Here is a 13,256-nt window from a genome sequence, read left to right as displayed (position 1 = left end):
TTCCATTATTGGAGCTGCGAATCCAAATGCACTCAAGAGCGTCGACAATAAGTCTTGATCCGAATCTTTTGTACATGAACGTACTGAGCCCAATCAATAGTGAAGATAGAAATCACCGTGGCCTTACTGTAGAAATCACTGCATGCGGCAAAGCAACACACTTTTTTTTTATTTATCTAGAGTTCATTTTGACTTACAAAAAACTGAAAACCTAGATGCCTTTGTAACAGGAAATTTCATGGTCTATAACTCTGATAACTTGACGTTTTTCATTTGAAGTAGCCGTTGTTGAGTTACAGGAATGGAGCCACCTTTTTAGTCAAGCTGGTAAAAATGAACGAACTTTGCCAACAAACTGCGGCCAAATGGCGGCACAGATTTTGTCGTTTAAATAGAGCATTCGATGAAAAATTGAATGCTCTTTCATTTTGTACAGGTAGCATTTTCCAGTAGGATGCATAGTTTCCAGTAACAGAGCAGAAACCTGAAAAATGTGCCAAAATTTCTTGTTTTTTTTTTTTTTTTTTTTTTTTTTTTTTTTTTTTTTTTGGCCACAAATGGTTGTCCCGAGTGTTTTGGAGGTCGAGCACTTGGATTCATCATACAGTCAACTATATATACAAGATAAAAAAAATGAAATCTTCTACCTCATTTTTGTAAGTAAATGACCTTTTTGTGACACCGTTACTGGACTAACTCTCAGATATCTCAGGACTTGTCGTGTCAATTTCGTCCCTTTGTAACGTTAAACTTAGCCGTATATTCAATGTGATCGAGATGCTCACAAATCTTGTTTACATTGTATTAGTGTACACTTAAGGTGAACTGTCTTTCTTTACACTAAGAGCAGATATTTTATTAGTCGTCCGGTATAATGTTTACAGTTCCACTTCGAAGATACTCTGTCCGCTCTGTGATCTTACTTAGTACAATGAAGACAACGAACAATTTGTTGTAAGAAAGTCTGCCAGCCATTAACTTGCAATTGGTACAGTAAAAAGCAATATTTAGAGTTAAATTGTCTGTAAATTCACCAGAAACTCTTTCATAAAATAATGATATAACTGTACGAATGAGTACACAGCTAAATCGTTTTAATTAATGATGCACAGTGGCACATTAAATGAAATAAAAATAAACTACACATGAATATTAAATTTACTCCTTTTTTCTCTGTCGAATGCTTCCTCGTGTTACCAAACAAGTAATTAGACCACCAGATTGAGCTTATTAAAACAGAACTGAGCAGACAGAGTTTTGTTCTTCCGTTAATAGCTTTGACCGCTATCGTATGAACACAGTGTTTTGTTTATTCCCGGCGTTCTTTCGGTCAATTACGCTAATGGCCTGTAGCACGGGACTAGTTAAACAGGTTTTTAATTACGTATGCCCCAGCTGCTGTTGGTGATGTAGGGCACAAAATGACAAAAACGATGTCTATGTTTGAACTTCAATGGTTTATCTAAAGCAGCAGTCCACCGTCCGCGACAAGAAAGGCATCAGTTACTGATAACCGATGAATACAAATAGCTATTAATCACTGGCTTTTTCAGGAGTATTTTGCAGCTTGAAGTGGCCCATTTGCCAGGCAGGTTTGCATATTAACAAAGAGCACTTGTTTTTCTACTTTCAGCCGTTATAATTATGTGGTGACACTTTGAAGCAGGAAGAGAAGTAATTCTGTCACCGCTCTGATAAGGTGCTGTTTTCCCGCGCTCCTGGTACTGAGTGGTTTGAAGATTTCAATAACGTTGCCTGTAGCGCCAGTCTCGCGCATTTGTATCTTGATGTCGCTTTGGACGTGACTGATCAGTGGTTGCTGGAGTCCGCAGCTCGTGGTCGTGCGGTAGCGTTCTCGCTTCTCGCGCCCGGGTTCCCGGGTTCGATTCCCGGCGGTGTTAGGGATTTTCTCTGCCTAGTGATGACTGGGTGTTGTGTGATGTCCTTAGGTTAGTTAGGTTTAAGTGGTTCTAAGTTCTAGGGAACTGATGACGATAGATGTTAAGTCCCATAGTGCTCAGAGCCATTTGAACCATTGTTTTGCTTGGTGGAGAATGTTGCGGTTCACTTTTGCTCTCTTCCTTTCTGATTGACTGACGTATGAAATGAAAGAACACCGCACCTATGCCTCTATTCCCCTTATGTCTGATTAATTCCCTTCTCACGTTTTTAATGTTTGTCCGAAATCACGATCAAGTACCAGAACCACTTCCCACGAGGTTTTTTAAAATGCCGGTCCTAGCTCCTCAAATTTAGCCAATCGTTTCATGAGCGACAACATAATGTCCTTAGAGACTCAGAAGTTATCGTACATTAATGACGCTTTATGGGCACGATGATAAATATGGTCATAAAGAGATTAGAAATTGGAAATTTGTGGTAAGGTGTTATGGGACCAAACTGCCGAGGTCATCGGTCCCTAAGCTTACGCACTGCTTAACCTAACTTAAACTAACTTACACTAAGGACAACACACACACACACCCATGCCCGAGGGAGGACTCGAACCTCCGACGGGGGGAGCCGCGAGGACCGTGACAAGTCGTCCCAGACCGCGCGGCTACCCCGTGCGGCAAAGAGATTAGAAAAATTTAAGTTTCATGGAATTGATAACTTTACACACAATTAATTGGAATTACAATTCGAAGCAAAACAGTAGAGTAGACATTGGCTCTAAAAGGCATACATGAAGAGCTACGGCCACTTCTTCACCTTTGATACTGCGAAACAAATCTTTTCCACCGCAAGTTCTTTTCTTGCCATATTTTTGGAGGGAGTAATATGGACCAAAACAAGAAAAAATTGTCTAGTAGGCATTTGGTCTAAACTGCAGACCTTAAGAGCTATGATTACTTGGTCAGTAGAAGAGATTTTTTTTAACGGCAGCGAAGATGAACAAATGCTCATAGCTTTTAAGGTATGGAACACGATTTGCTACCCACGTTTACCGGACTTTTTTGTTTTGTCTTAGCCCACGCTGTTTGGTACTTTTAGCGGACAATACTTATGTTATAACAAATCCTATTATAGACGAGCAACAGAAGAGATTGTTAATGTAGTTTTTCAAAGAATTAGTAAGTGATTCTCTGAAAATGGCCTCTCCCTTTATTTTGAGAAAACGTTACAACGTACTTGCTGTTACTTAATCTGTCTTATGTGACAAGTGTAGCAAGCCCTAGCATTACGTCAGTGTTGAATCTTAAAATCCAGGTTTAATATGCTTCCTGTTATCTTTTTTAGTCTTTCTATGGTCACTGTCTGAAAATTAACAATGTCTGTTCGCGATGGAAATTGTATTGCTATAATACTTAATCTGACAGCGTTTTACATTAAATCTGGCTGCGTTTCGAAACTGAGTTCAACTGCAAACAGCAGTTACTTACAGTTCCTGCGCCACGCAAACAACTTTAATAATGTATCATGAAACGTCGTCCTCCTCGCCTGGAGATTTCTCTAGTAACTCCTGTAAAGTAATTAATCTGTTCTTTGTTACTTATGATGACTTGGTGTTGTGATACGTTGCGTCGTTCTATCTGTACTGCAATTAGTTGTCCATGGACACGGTTAAAAATGAAAGAAGTGTCTACAATCACTTGCTTTTGTTTTTCTCATTCGCATTTCACTTAAGTTGTGACACTAACTATAGTCATACATTTTATCACCTGACTGCACAGTTTCTGTTCACTCAGTGAAAATAAACTTCTTCACACCACTATAACCATACATCAGTTCTCTCTTAAATTTTCTTTATTTTTTCCGTCAGTTAAGTCATTAGTCCAAGTCAAATTAACCACTCTTATTACGCCACATCTAGATACCGCCACGTTTCAACACACTGTATTCAGTTATGTACAACAAATATAGTCATACCAAAAAAAATGGTTCAAATGGCTCTGAGCACTATGGGACTCAACTGCTGTGGTCATTAGTCCCCTAGAACTTAGAACTACTTAAACCTAACTATCCAAAGGACATCACACACATCCATGCCGGAGGCAGGATTCGAACCTGCGACCGTAGCAGTCGCACGGTTCCGGACTGCGCGCCTAGAACCGCGAGACCACCGCGGCCGGCATAGTCATACCAACTACTGATTTAGCACATTAACAGGAATCAGTAAATAGGATACATATTGCTGAAATCTTGAAGTGGAAGAAGCATGTGTATTACTAAGCTGTGAAAAAACTAAATTCAGCTGCTCCTGCTCTTCGTATAATTACTAGACTTGGAAACAAACGAATCAACCTCCTGAAATTTTTGCTTACTTCCACTCGCTAGTGTCTTATTCAATAATTTTCTGGGGTAACTGATCACTTAAGAAGAAAGTGCTGACTATCCAAAAGCTAGTAGTAAGAAATAGTGTGCCGTTCATCGTGGCTGAATTCGAAGCGGGTCTCATCTCTGGGGACAATTCTACTCCAGTCAGTGACATTCCAGGCCGAAGGCGTGTCTGAAAATGTCCAGGACAGCGGTGAGGTATCGGCTATAGAAGAGGAGAGATCGACAGATCAGCTGTTGCGCAACATAATTTGCAGTCAAGAGAAAGCCACATTCAGTTCGGTGGGAAATTAGTACTGGCAGCCACAAGCGGACACCATTAAAGGCTGTACAGGGAGGCCACAGAGACTGTCAAACACCCAGGAATTTCAGTAGGAAGGAGGAGGGCGTCAAATTGGACGACATCTGGATCCTGGTGCTGACGAAGACCTGAACGAGTCTTCCACGATGAGATAGTAACAACAATAGACGACGGTTATCGACAACGGTCAGTTGCGCCTGTGTATTCCAACATGTGACGTGACGCAACCGCATGGGGACAGGCGAACACGAAATTTTCCTGCAGTCAGTTGGGACCCAGTGCGTGAATCGGACACTCAAAGAAGTTACGATCCCCTTCGAAAATGTCTATAGATGGGGCGAAACTTTGGGTTTTAATGTCAAAACCATCCGACTACGGCATAGTAACCTGGAACTGCAGTAAGGAAGCTGACATTTGAAATGCTTGCAGGTACTTAAAAAGAGGTACACTTCACGAAAAGACAAAATCCTTTATTGGTCTGCACAACGGCAAGCTAAATTACTATTATCACGATATGTACATTACTGGCGATTAAAATTGCTACACCACGAAGATGACGTGCTACATACGTGAAATTTAACGGACAGGCGCTAGCTGCGACACCTACTACGTGCTGACATAAGGAAAGTTTCCAACCGATTTCTCATACACAAACGGCAGTTGACCGGCGTTGCCTGGTGAAACGTTGTTGTGATGCCTCGTGTAAGGAGGAGAAATGCGTACTATCACGTTTCCGACTTTGATAAAGGTCGGATTGTAGCCCATCGCGATTGCGGTTTGTCGTATCGCGACATTGCTGCTCGCGTTGGTCGAGATCCAATGACTATTAGCAGAATATGGAATCGGTGGGCTCAGGAGGGTAATACGGAACACCGTGCTGGATCCCAACGGCCTCGTATCACTAGCAGTCGAGATGACAGGCATCTTATCCGCATGGCTGTAACGGATCGTGCAGCCACGTCTCGATCCCTGAGTCAACAGATGGGGACGTTTGCGAGACAACAAACACCTGCACGAACAGTTCGACGACGTTTGCAACAGCATGGACTATCAGCTCGGAGGCCACGGCTGCGGTTACCCTTGACGTTGCATAACAGACAGAAGCGCCTGCGATGGTGTACTCAACGACGAACCTGGGTGCACGAATGGCAAAACGTCATTTTTTCGGATGAATCCAGGTTCTGTTTACAGCATCATGATGGTCGCATCCGTGTTTGGGCGACATCGCGGTGAACGCACATTGGAAGCGTGTATTAGTCATCGCCATACTGGCGCATCACCCGGCGTGATGGTATGGGGTGCCATTGGTTACACGTCTCGGTCACCTCTTGTTCGCATTGACGGCACTTTGAGCAGTGGACGTTACATTTCAGATGTGTTACGGCCCATGGCTCTACCCATCATTCGATCCCCATGAAACCCTACATTTCGGCAAGTGAATGCACGACCGCGTGTTGCAGGTCCTGTACGGGCCTTTCTGGATGCAGAAAATGTTCGAGTGCTGCCCTGGCCAGCACATTCTCCAGATCTCTCACCAATTGAAAACGTCTGGTCAATGCTGGCCAACCAACTGGCTCGTCACAATACGCCAGTCACTACTCTTGATGGCTGGCCGGGGTGGCTGAGCGATTCTAGGCGCTACAGTCTGGAACCGCACGACCGCTTCGGTCGCAAGTTCGAACCCTGCCTCGGGCATGGGTGTGTGTGATGTCCCTAGGTTAGTTAGGTTTAAGTAATTATAAGTTCTAGTGGACTGATGACCTCATAAGTTAAGTCCCATAGTGCTCAGAGCCATTTGAATCATTTGAACTACTCTTGATGAACTGTGGTATCGTGTTGAAGCTGCATGGGCAGCTGTACCTGTACACTCCCATCCCAGTTCTGTTTGACTCAATGCCCAGGCGTATCAAGGCCGTTATTACGGCCATAGGTGGTTGTTTTGCGTACTAATTTCTCAGGATCTATGCACCCAAATTGCGTGAAAATGTAATCACATGTCAGTTCTAGTATAATATATTTGTCCAATGACTACCCGTTTATCATCTGCATTTCTTCTTGGTGTAGCAATTTTAATGGCCAGCAGCGTAATTTTATCACGATATACAATATTATCGTCCTGCCAGTTATATCCCGTAACGCGCGTCTGACGCCCGCTCACGCTGCGATCCACGGCAAGTGGCGGGGAGAGCGGTCGCTCCGGTGCTGATCGTTTGCGACGCTGCCAACGCATAGGTGCGCAGTAACCTGCGAGCTGTGCTCTCTACACCCCGCTCCCAAAAGGAAAAGAAAAAAAAACTGAAATGAGCTTTGAAATGTCTGCTGGCTTAAAAACGGAACCGTACTTTTCGCCTGTAATAAGTTTCCACTGTGGTGACTGCTGCCTCTTTGTGGGCGTGGCCTGTCGGTTTCCGGGTGCGCGGCGTGGTGGGTTTTCTGCGGCCGGTGGTGGGCTGCACTTCCACGGCCTCATCCGCATTTTGGCAGGTTGGCTTTTACCGCTCGATGGACACTAAGCGTCTACCTCTTTAATGCGGAGAGTGGGTTTCTTACCGTATCGTCATGCAACTTTGTATCGGTCTAGGTAGGGCTGGTCCAGTGATTTGCGCAGTGGGTAGTGTTGCAGAAATACGCGTTTCTTGTTGCGAAGTCTTTGAAAACAAAAGTAATCTGTTTTCCGTGCCGTGTAGTTCCATTCGGTCGCGTGATGCCCATTTGCCTTCGGACGTCTGTGAGGAAATCTTGAGAAGAGTGCAGGGGGTCGGAATATTGTTCGAAAAACTCTCCTCGTGGATGTAGATCTTCGCCATACACCAGCACTACTGGGTAGGCCAGCAGCTCCTTTTTTACATCACTACGCAGTCCCAGCAGCAGGCACTGTAAGGACCGAAATGTCACGGTGGGACATATCAGTTTTTTGGTAGCGATGATGTTCTCCGATAACACTCACATCTTTTCCGATAACACTGACATCCTGATAAGTATAGTGGAACAGACTTCCACTTTTCCACTTCGTCCAGTGACTGCGCTCGGCGTAAAAGTGACCTTGCTAGTAACACACAGGAGATCGGTGTTGAGAGAATGTATACACTTCTTCTCTGCAGTGTTAATCACTTCCCGGTGGAGGGTGTTCTATACATACCCAGTATTTTTAATTGCACTGTTTCTCTCTGCGTATTGCCATTTTCGTGGTAGAACTGCATTTTGCGGGTCGCTGCAGATCCAGGATGTGCGAGTTCATATCATTGTAGGTGCAGGAAAAGGAATACCGCCAGATCGAGACAAAAGAAAGAAAGCCTTTCCTGGCGAACTGAAAGACGAGTTGCAGAATTACTGCGGAGCTTTCGCCGCGTGTCGTCGGCGTCGCCGTGGTCAGAGCGGGGAGCTACCGTGACAAAGGCAGGAGGCCGCCTCTCCGGCAGCGCCGCCGCCCCCCACCGCCCCCACCGCCTCATCGATCGCTCGGCGCCGCAATGCAGGCGCCTGAGTCCAGGTTAGGGAGGCCATCCGAAACACGCCGCGCTCTCAACCACGCGCGCAGTGCCCTGTTCCCGCTTCCCTGCCAACCAGTTACACTCGCGTAACACACGCAGTCGCCACAGGCTCTGCGGTCCCCAAGTAAGTCAGTAACAGATAATTTGCTGGTAGCGCCGATGTCCCTACCCTGGCCGTTATTGTGGGCATTATTGCTAGCCTCCGGTAATCCGGCTTTTTGCTTTACGTAGCGTGGTGGAACGGTCTTTCCATAACCCTCGTAATGGGTTGTGGTGGAGGCCTTTGAAGCTAAGTTAAGGGCTTGTGACTTCGGTTGGTGTTTTCCAGCACCAACTGTAAAGTCGTATAGCCACTAGCAAGTAGACTTCCACAAGTCGTTTCCAGAAGCTACGTGGGGTGTTCAGTAAGAAATACAACATTTTTTTTCTTAAAGCAAAATGATTCCATTTGAGATTTCAGTATACCATATTATTCTCCAGTTTTTGCCTGTGATACCCTATTTTTCCACATAATCTCCTGTGACTGTGGCGGGCCTACGCTATCTTACTGGGAGGGTCTACATGACGGCATCTTATCACTCTATTGGAGGACGTCGGAACTTGCTGCATCAATAAGCCGCCCATCATCCACGTACTGGTTGGCGCGAAGTGCTTCCTTTATTGGGCAAAATAGATGGAAGCTCTTTATGGTATTCTGTTAGGTAGTGAGGAACGCAGCAGGCACAAACCCAGCTGGAGGACGACTTTCTCGTCACTACCGACAGAGACGTCCAGTGTTGGTTGTGATACGTCGATCACATCTAATGTGATTGTCTGCACGTTGCAACACTGCAGGAGTCACGGCTCTGAGCGGCTGTACGGCACGCCAGAGATCTGACAGGTTTGCGCGACCTTGTTGCGTGACACCGTCTCACCCAGCGACTCACCGTCACTGCCAGTTCTCCGCAGACATTCTGCAGGTGCCTACGAATATCTGTGATGCTCTGGTTTTCCGTCAAAAGAAACTCAATGGCAGCTTGGAATGCCTCTCCGTTACAGGCGCCATTTTGAATGCTACGTACAGTGCCTCCACCTGTCGCAACTTCATGAAACTATAGGAGCTGAGGCAGGAGTATTCCACGATGTCCAACAACAAGTTCTGCAATTTTTATACCGAAACTGACAGAGAAAAAAGTGTTGCATCACTTATTGAACGCTCCTCGAACGTCTGCAAGTTTTTCGACGTGGAAACACCTCCAGCAATTCGACTGTATTCAAACATTATGAATCACCTCGAAGGGAACGATCTATTGATACGTAATCAGCATGGTTTCAGAAAACATCGTTCTTGTGCAAAGCAGCTAGCTTTTTATTCGCACGAAGTAATGGCCGCTATCGACGGGGGATCTCAAGTTGATTCCGTATTTCTAGATTTCCGGAAAGCTTTTGACACCGTTCCTCACAAGCGACTTCTAATCAATCTGCGGGCCTATGGGGTAGCGTCTCAGTTGTGCGATTGGATTCGTGATTTCCTGTCAGGAAGGTCGCAGTTCGTAGTAATAGACGGCAAATCATCGAGTAAAACAGAAGTGTGAGGTGATCCACATGAGTTCCAAAAGAAATCCGTTGGAATTCGATTACTCGATAAATAGTACAATTCTCAAGGCTGTCAATTCAACTAAGTACCTGGGTGTTGAAATTACGAACAACTTCATTTGGAAAGACCACATAGATAATATTGTGGGGAAGGCGAGCCAAAGGTTGCGTTTCATTGGCAGGACACTTAGAAGATGCAACAAGTCCACTAAAGAGACAGCTTACACTACACTCGTTCGTCCTGTGTTAGAATATTGCTGCGCGGTGTGGGATCCTTACCCGGTGGGATTGACGGAGGACATCGAAAGGGTGCAAAAAAGGGCAGCTCGTTTTGTAATATCACGTAATAGGGGAGAGAGTGTGGCAGATATGATACGCGAATTGGGATGGAAGTCATTAAAGCAAAGACGTTTTTCGTCGCGGCGAGATCTATTTATGAAATTTCAGTCATCAACTTTCTCTTCCGAATGCGAAAATATTTTGTTGAGGCCAACCTACATAGGTAGGAATGATCATCAAAATAAAATAAGAGAAATCAGAGCTCGAACAGAAAGGTTTAGGTGTTCGTTTTTCCCGCGTGCTGTTCGGGAGTGGAATGGTAGAGAGATAGTATGATTGTGGTTTGATGAACCCTCTGTCAAGCACTTAAGTGTGAATTGCAGATAGTCATGTAGATGTAGATGTAGACTTACTCAACTTCCGACAACTTTCAGAAGTAGTTTCCGCAAGTTAGTACAAACAGCTTCTTGGATCTTGTTGCAAGTACTTGCCAGACTTTCGGGTTGTCTGAAGTTTTTCTGAAACTTCGATCCTCTTTGACAAGTTTTGTCTGTTCAGTATCAGTACAAAAATAAAATGTCGGTGTCGGAAAAGTGAGTGGCACAAAGACATGATGGCCTGAGACAAATCTATGTTTGAAACCCTGAAATATATATAATTGGCAACCGTCAGCCAAGGAAGTAGGGGATGTTGAATGGCAGTACAGACGTTTTTCAATTTTAACTTTTTTGTACTGTAAACATAAAGGCGTTACGTTTGTAATGAAAGTAATGAACCTGTTCACAGAAGTCGAAGAGTAATAGAAAGGCGAGCTTCTGCTGATATAGCTTACAGTATTTTTATCTTGTTCTCGAATATCTGATTCTATTATAGACGAGAGATGTTCGAAAGTTGCTTACGACTTCCGCAAGAAAGATTTTAACCTGAGCAAAGCCCTTGTATTTTAGTTCATCCAATAGTATTTCTTGGTAACTTAAATAAGTATGTATCTCCATCCATTTCTTCACACAAACATTTCTTTGTTTCTTAACTTTGTTTTAAACCCGAATTTTCTACAATAATTTATATGCAAGAACAGTGGCCCCTTGATCCGGTTTTTCAGCACGAAACTGTAATTATGTACTTTTATACCTCAGGACGCGACTCAGATACGTCTGCAAGTCCGACGTAACGGAATAAAGTAAGGTTGTAATCTGGAATGAGACAAGCATACGTGTCGAAACAGATAGAATGCGATTTGCTAACTAATTGATTCCTGACGAGACCAACACATTCGACTGTACGAATGCTTATGAAGCACAAATGCTGCTTTCCAACCAGTTTATGCCACAAAATAATTGTTCTGTAACTATTAGCTCAGGAGCTTCCATGTGCAATTGCCTGAATTATCAGTAGACAATTACAAAATCACTGTTACTTGAACGTGTGACTGCATCGTTGGATTTATAAGAGTTCGCTACACTCAAGGGGCCAATCAATGCATTTATCGTATCAACTCTACGAAAACTAGACACAAAGTTCAAATAAATGCAGTTAGGAACCCGTGGTGAAAAATAACGTTTACTATCCACAGCACTATTAAGATTTAACAAAACTGCATTAATTCAATCCACTGTAACATTTATCGCTAGTTAATGGCTGTTCATCTTTGAATTACTGAATGAAGGGGAGAGGGAGGCTTAAACGAAACCGGAACAGTATTCCTCATTATCTATCGTGTAAACTTCGGGATAAATCCCGGAAAATATATCAGATATTATTTAACGCAGGTTTAAGCTTCCACAACTACGAACTAACTAAATTCCGAGTGAAAATCACTCGCAGTTAACTACGGTAAAGCTTTAGATTTCAGTCTAGTTCGTCTAATGGGAACTATCCAAAGCCACAAGTTGAAAGTATTTCAGAAGAACTAGTCGGGTTCAGTTTGTATTAGATTCAGTTTTATTTAATATCTGTGCTGGTCACTCAATTCAGCCATGGCGGTTACCCATTCCAAGTTTCTCGCCAAAGGCCAGGTGGCTAGGTTTTTACCGAAGACAGCTGTCCTGCGATCTTGGTGATTCTCATACTCCGAGTGCCCGCCAGCCACTAAGGCTCACAGAGCGCAGCCATCTATTGACGACACCGCGAGACTAGAACAGTGGAGGTCGCGGATCTGAGTCGTCAGTTCACCACCCTTACTTTCATTCCATAATGACACATGGGGTAATTATTTTTAAGCTAAAACTTCCTGAGTCCGAAACCATGCCATACGAACTGTTTGTTATGTGAACACAAGAACGCCCCGTAGAGGCCTGTTCAAGCAATGGGGATACTAAATACAGTTTTCCAATATATTTATTCCTTAGCGAAATTTGTCATAAACATCTCTTATCTACATTTGGAAGATGTGACATCTGTTGCAACATAAATTAATCGTTTATCAGAAATAGCTAGCAAGATGGGCTTAACAGTTTCTGCAGAAAAGACTAAATTTTAACAAACGTTAAAATTGCACCGAAATTTCCGAAAACAGATCGTGAGCGTTGGAAATACTCTCTTAGGATTTAAAGATTGGCTACAGCGCGCATACACAACTCTGGAATCTAAGACATTGTTGTCGTGCCTCGCAGCGCACGGATTAACTAGTGGCAGTTTGGAAGCCAGTGTAGGAGCCGCTTGCTGTGGTGCGCACGTGTGTTGGGCGAGGGGTCGTCGCCGAGCTGCCGTACTACCGTGTCCGCCAGCAGCGACTCAGGATTTGGTATTTAGTTGATATTTTTTATAATTTGCAGCGCGCTTATTAATTTAAAGAAAAGGGTTTGTGTATTTGCTTAGCAGCAGACGGTAATTTTGATAATGATAGGAGTTGAATTCTTAAGGGAAACCTTTGTTAGGCGAATAGATTAAGTATTGATTTTTGTCATTGATTTCTTTTGTAATTGTCAGGGAATTGTTTCACTACGTATTTAATTGAGAAGTATTTCAGTCTGTCTCAAGAGTCTGATTAAATTGTAATATTGCTTTAATGCCACTGGAGGCAGATTTACATATGAAGCGATTGTTCAAAGAGCTTCTAGGGTTTTGTTAATTGAATGAGGAAGAATCGCTTTTAGAATATGGTTTTTGAAAAAAAGGAATATTTGTTTGGGTTATCATTTATCGAGTTTAGATTTGACCAGACCCTATCTCTTGAATTATATGTAGTTGTGGTAAGCAGAAGCAGCCGCAGCAACAGCAGGAGCCACCATACAGAACATGCATTGCACTCAGCATGAATAATACGTTTCTTACGTTTTTATTAAATAATGGAATGCAGCAGATCAAGCAGTGGCAGCAGAAGTTATCTGTTG

Source organism: Schistocerca nitens, chromosome 1, assembly GCF_023898315.1.
Source record: "Schistocerca nitens isolate TAMUIC-IGC-003100 chromosome 1, iqSchNite1.1, whole genome shotgun sequence".
Lineage (NCBI taxonomy): Eukaryota > Metazoa > Arthropoda > Insecta > Orthoptera > Acrididae > Schistocerca > Schistocerca nitens.
Note: the sequence above shows the minus strand (reverse complement) of the source record.